The sequence below is a fragment of the Urocitellus parryii genome, chromosome 13 (assembly GCF_045843805.1).
Source record: "Urocitellus parryii isolate mUroPar1 chromosome 13, mUroPar1.hap1, whole genome shotgun sequence".
Taxonomy (NCBI): Eukaryota; Metazoa; Chordata; class Mammalia; order Rodentia; family Sciuridae; genus Urocitellus; species Urocitellus parryii.
The window spans coordinates 1,534,762-1,540,920 of NC_135543.1; the positions used below are offsets into that span (position 1 = coordinate 1,534,762).

General features: G+C 52.5%; 1 non-coding gene across 1 annotated transcript; it reads right to left on the reverse strand.

Annotated features, from left to right (window-relative positions):
• Positions 1–5,737: 5,737 nt before the first annotated feature.
• LOC113200644 (U6 spliceosomal RNA) lies at positions 5,738–5,839 on the reverse strand. Its single transcript, XR_003303073.2, has one exon. It is a non-coding gene; the product is annotated as a U6 spliceosomal RNA (small nuclear RNA).
• Positions 5,840–6,159: the final 320 nt, after the last annotated feature.

Here is a 6,159-nt window from a genome sequence, read left to right on the forward strand (position 1 = left end):
CGTAGAGCTGAGCAGGAGGGCAGGGTTCCCAGGGACCCACAACTCTCCCACTCTGCAAATTATTGCCAAGACTGGAAATTATAAAAAAATCAATAGACATTGAGAAAAACAATGCAGAAACTGCCAACCGTTCTGAAGTTAACTGCAAGGAATATGTTATTAAGGCACCGTGCAATAGAATATTGTAAATAATTCTTAAATGTTGGTGGAGATAACAAGCCTGCCTTGTGAATCAACGAGCAATCAGCGTGCGCCGAGTGGCTGCTGTGCTGGAGAACACTGTCTTGTGGCTGGCTTTCACATCCAGTGTTTAGAGGGTCATTTGGAAAGTAATTGTTCTTCTCCTTATGTGCTCACTAGCCCACATTTAGAAACCTTTCTCTTAAAACTATTAATATTTCTCACCTATTTATGCCATTGGAATTGGTCTCTGTATGTGGAGCTATGTACGTGCACATGGATATTTAAATTATGTAAGTTGTTTTGTTTCTAAACAAAAGAAACCAGAGCTTCACAGTGGTGCAGTCGATTATTTCCTTTTCTGAGCACTAAGAACAGCAATTGCAAGGTGAGGTCACTTCCACCCAGAGATGAGTTCACAATATTTTCCCAGCAGAAGGGTGTCCTTCATGCACTGGACATTCTGCTGCTGTGGGACAGAGGCCGACACGCTCCCTGGGCTGCTCCACGGAGATCCAGAGGGGTCTCCAGTGGAGGCTTTGAGGAGGTTCATGCCTCAGGAACGGGTGGTGTGGGCACCAGGTGGCCTCCAGGGTGCCTTCCCTCACTCTCTCACCAGGGCCAACCTCATTGTAGCCACGCTGAATCCTGCTCTGGTTGGAGAACAAACCCTCGGGTGCGCAGACCTGGGGGACCCCAGGCTGAAGGCCCCTGTGCTGGAGAGCTCAGCTCCCCAGGATATCATCCCAGGGCGTGGCCCGGCCTGCTCAGCCCCAGGGCAGAGGGACAGAGGATGGTGTTCCAGGGATACTCCAGCTCCTTCCCCACCCCCATGGGAGTCAGAGGAGCCTAGTGTTACTTTGGCTCTGGGGTTCAGGGCGGGGAGACACTGAGCACTCGTGAACTCTCACTCCATGGCTCCCCAGACAGGCTTGGTGCTCTGGGAACAGCGAATGCAAGAAGATTCTCAGCAATTGGGAGATCACCAGAGGGACTGGGCTGCTGCCACCGTGGGAGTCTGGCTCGCTGGGACCGGACGCCTGGATTGTGTGCATTTCCATCTCTTTCCTCACGTCCCAGTTCTTTAAAACCAAGGAACACCAGAATAAACCAAGGGAGAGCCTTCTCAGATCCCATGTGGAAATGGACAGAGGACATGGAACCAGACTCAGGCCTGACCCCAGCCTGGGCCTCCTGCCCATGCCAGGCCATGGCCAAGCCCCACACAGGGAATGAGTCCACGGGTCGGAGCCCAGGGCCTGCTCCTGCCACCACACTGCCTTCCCAGCCCAGGACTTGCTAATAAATACATCTCCATGCTCCTGGACAGCAGTTGGCTGGCCGTGGTCACACACTCTGTATCAATCCTTACTTATTTAATCCTAGTTTTATTGCAACCATTTGGGTAAATCCCAAGTTCTGTGAGAAATTATTAAGTTTTTTTTTTTTTTTTTTTAATTTGGGAAGCCCAACACAGCTAGCGCGAAGATACTAAAACAGTGTCCTGGCAGCCAAACTTTGGTGTCACAGCTGGCCCAGGGCAGATGTGGGCCTCGGGGAGGTGACAGGCTCCTGAGGGCTGTGACCTGCCGGGATTCCTCCTGCTGGGTTCACATGCTAATAATTTGTGGGGAGCTTTGTGACAGAAGTGAGCTCTCTCTGCTCCGTGGCCAACTGGGGGTGGGTGCTTCCATGTAGGCTGAGCTGAGACCTGTAAAGGAAGAATTTTGAAACCAAATAGAGTTTTTAACTAAAGATCTGCACTTAGTAATGTAACTTCAAATCGCTTATGCTCTGAGACCTGCTCCTTCTGGAACGTGGGAGCAGCGTCATTGACGTGCCCAGGAGCCAAGGGCTTAGGCCACGTGTGCAGCCTCTAGTGTGGAAGTAGCTTTCAGAACTTGGAGGACGTTGGGCAGGACATCAGGCCCTGTAGAGCCCAGACTCCAGGCTCTGCGGACGGCATCCAGGCCCCTCCAGCTTGCAGTGTACCGAGAACATGCTTTGGGCCAATTGCTTTTTAGAGACCGGGGGAAACCGGAAGCTCTCCGAGGGACTCAGGCACTGGTCAGGGTGTGTGACGGCACATACGTGGCTGTGGTCTTTGGGTGTGTTTCTGGGTGGAAGGCACATCAGGTAGGCCCAGCGGTGCTTGTCAATGTGACCACTGTGACCCCAGTGAAGCGGTGCCTGCGTGTCCTGGTGAGCACACCACAGTGCCTGACATGGGGTGGGACGTGGGAGTGCAGGGCCGTGATGGGCAGGGAGGTTTCTCCTGTGCTGTGCTGAGACCCCCAGGGCAGTTCAGCACTGGCCTGGGCACCTGCTATACAGGGCACCTGTGGTCTCCTCTCCAGGGACCTTCTTTCCTTGTGCCCTAGAGCCGGACCCTCTCTACCACGGATTCCCACCTTCTCAGAGAATCCCCTGCACCATCGCTGCCTCCCAGAGACCCCACGTTCTCCATTATGCACCCAGGAGAACACGAGGCGCCGAGGGCAGCACCGAGAGCCCTTCCCGGGAGCCCCATGGTGACGTCTTCCCTTTCTCAGAGCTGTGCTGTGGGCTGAGGTGTCTCCGGCTCTCCTGCCAGGCCCGGCCTTGACCCTGGCTTCAGCAGGAGGTGACGGTGTGTTTGTTTCCTGTGTCTCTGGCCCTTCCTGCTGATGGCCATGTCCCCAGGAGCACTGCACAGCACATGGGGTCACGCTGGAGCGTACAGGGACATCACCACGCTCAAGGATGTTGGGTGCCACTAGCTCTGAAGCCTCACACCTTCCTTTGTCCCTCTCCATGCCTCGAAAGCCGGTAACTACACTGTCCCTAACCATTGACCCTGGCACTGAGATGGGACCCTATAAGAGAACTCAATGTCAGAGGGAGGCCAGGGTCAGGCAGGGCTGGCCTGCGCTGGACATTGCTGACTCTGCTGAGGGGAACTCTGGGTCCATGCTGCACAGAGGGGTTGCAGGGTGCAGGGTTTCAGGCTTCGGGCACAAGCGTGAGTCCTTCCCGGGAGGCAGCTGAGGCTCTGAATATCAGTGAGTCTCCTGAGGAGAGATTAGGGGAGAGAGCGTCAGGGCCACACCCTGCTCACGACCCACAGCTCTGGTCACCGATGGACACTTTGGATAGGGTGAACCGTAGGTCAGCTTCCTGTCCTGCTTTCCTCTCTGCAGGGTGATTTCTTTTGTCTAAAATCTGTCCCGTGGGGTTAACCCGTGAGAAGGTGAAGGTCAGCTGCATTGCGGGGCAGCCTCCAGGACCCAGGACCTGGGGGTGGGGTGAAGTTCTCTCCCCTTCATAGGAAGCTGTCCCTGCACAGCTCCCGAGCCCTCTCGCAACACTTCCACAAGGGTCTGGGTCTTTGGGGTGCTCCAGGCTGCCCTGGGCAGGACACACAGCCCAGGACTGGACCATCAGGATGCCGTAGCCTCGTTCCCCTCGACCCCATCGGAATCCAGCATCAGGACTGTACATCTCACCCTTCAGGCTGGAGCTCAGTCCAGGCAGCACAGAACTGTGGTGGCCATTGTGGGGACCTCCTGCCTGCCGGCTCGTGTGCCTCACATCCACCTGTGTCCGGAGCTCCATGGAGCGTCCCAGGTGACGAGATGGGACCTTGGACAACTGCACATTGGGGTGAGGTTTCAGTGTAACTGAGGCCCTCTCCCTTGTTCTCCACACATGCATGAGCACATGCACGTACTCAAAAGACTTTATATATTTTTATGTTTTATTATGGCAAATTGGTAGATGTTAGAATTCAAAAGATAACCTTAAAATAGTGGAAGTTGGTCCCAAGAAAATGTGAAGAGAGACACAATAAAAAGCATTTAGAGGGGCTGAGGTTGTGGCTCAGCTCTAGAGCACTCGCCTAGCATGTGCGAGGAGCTGGGTTCAGCCCTCAGCACCACATAAAAATAAAAACAAATAAAAATAAAGGTATTGTGTTCAACTACAATTAAAATTTTTTTAAAGTATTCAGAAAAAAAGAGAGAAAAAGATGAATCATTTATAATCCCTCATAGACAACGAAGCATTTCTAACTGTGTCTTAGGACGAGGTGGTCCTGCCTTGGATGACATGCTGCCTGTTTGGAAGGCGATTAGAACCTGCCCAGCAGTGAGCTGCCCGTGCCCTAGCAGCCCAGCCGGCTCCGTCCCTCAGCAGCCCCCCAACCCCACGGCCAGGCTCCGGCTGACCACACCTGCATTGCTCTTGGCTATTTTTGTAAGTGTGTGTCAGGACAATTTTGTTCATTTTCATTTCTTTTTGTAAATATGCTCCTGACCTCAATGTCCTTCAAGGGAGTTAATAGCTATAGTCCTACATCTTTGTCTTTGAGGCTTGCCCAAGAGAGGATTGATTGAAAGGTGCATTATTCCCAGTTAACAGCTGTAGAGACCGAGCTGCTGCTGAGCCAGGATGGTGGCACCACGCTGAAAGCAGGTGGGCTTGGTTGTGACAGCCCCCACGAGGGTGGAAGGACAGTGCTGGGGACCCGTGCACGCCATCAGCAGGCGCTGACTCCTGGTCAGCACATCACAGAACTTCCTAACCTGGACACGGAAGCCTGGTTTACTCCCCATTCAAATTGGAAATTGTGGTGGATACTTCAGGCGCTGACTCTTAACCTACAGTGCCTTAGATAAAAGGGCTGCTCAGACCCAAAGGAACATTGTTTCTCATGTGATCATTGTTTCTCATGTGATCCCCTTAGTTTGGGCATTAGATCCAAGTTTTAAACTTGATGCATTTTTCTTCTTCCCCTTCCCCTTCCCCTTCCTCCTCCTCCTCATCCCCCTCCTCCTCCTCTCCTCCCCCTCCCACTCTTCCTCCTCCTCCTCCTCCTCCTCCTCCTCCTCTTCCCTCTTCCTCCTCCTCCTCTTCCCTCTTCCTCCTCCTCTTCTTCCCTCTTCCTCCTCCTCCTCCTCTCCTCCTCCTCCTCCTTCTCCTCCTCCCCCTCCCACTCTTCCTCCTCCTCCTCCTCCTCCTCCCCTCCTCCCCTCCTCCTCCTCCCCCTCCATGATGCAGCATGCCAGCTCTTTGTGCATAGATGCAGGGGCAAATCTTGGGCAGAGGGAGGGTCAGCACCAGAGTTCTGCATTTTCTTTTCTTTCTTTTTTTTTTTTTTTAAGAGAGAGTGAGAGAGGAGGGAGGGAGGGAGAGAGAGAGAGAGAGAGAGAGAGAGAGAGAGAGAGAGAGAGAGAGAGAATTTTTTTTTTAATATTTATTTTTTAGTTCTCGGCGGACACAACATCTTTGTTGGTATGTGGTGCTGAGGATCGAACCCGGGCTGCACGCATGCCAGGCGAGCACGCTACTGCTTGAGCCACATCCCCAGCCCCAGAGTTCTGCATTTTCCTCAGAGGCAGTGAGTGATCGAAACCTTGGTCCTTTTGCAATGTGCACACATTTTAACAAACCAAAGCTTCTCAGCTGTCAGTCTGTTGATAGAGCTTCTTTCATTATTGAGAATTAATAGGAATTTTACAACATTTATAAATTGAGAGGAGTTTGGAGAAGTAAATACTGAGATTTTTTTTTTTTTCTAAAAAGTAAGAAACACTGCTCAAATTTGTGTGCTTCCTTGTGCAGGGGCCAGGCTAACCTGCTCTGTATTGCTCCAGTTTTAGTACAGGTGCTGCTGAAGCTCGCTACGCAAAACTTAAAAGGGCCTCGTGTACCCTTGTCTGCTGACTCCATGAGAAAGTTCACTCTGCAGTCAGCCTGTGAGCTCCGGTCCAAGGAGGGGACAACTCAGTGAGCGTTCACCAGGCTCCCTGTATATGTGTCCCCTTCCGGAGAGCAGAGGGGAGGAGGGCTTGGTGCGCTGGCCTGTGGCGCTATTTCAGAATTTCTATACAGACGCTCTTATTTAAGACCTCACTGGGATGAGGAGCAGAAATCAGGCACCTAGAATCCCACTGACTGCTTACGACAGGAGTTGTATCTGCACATTGGAAGTGTGTGTAT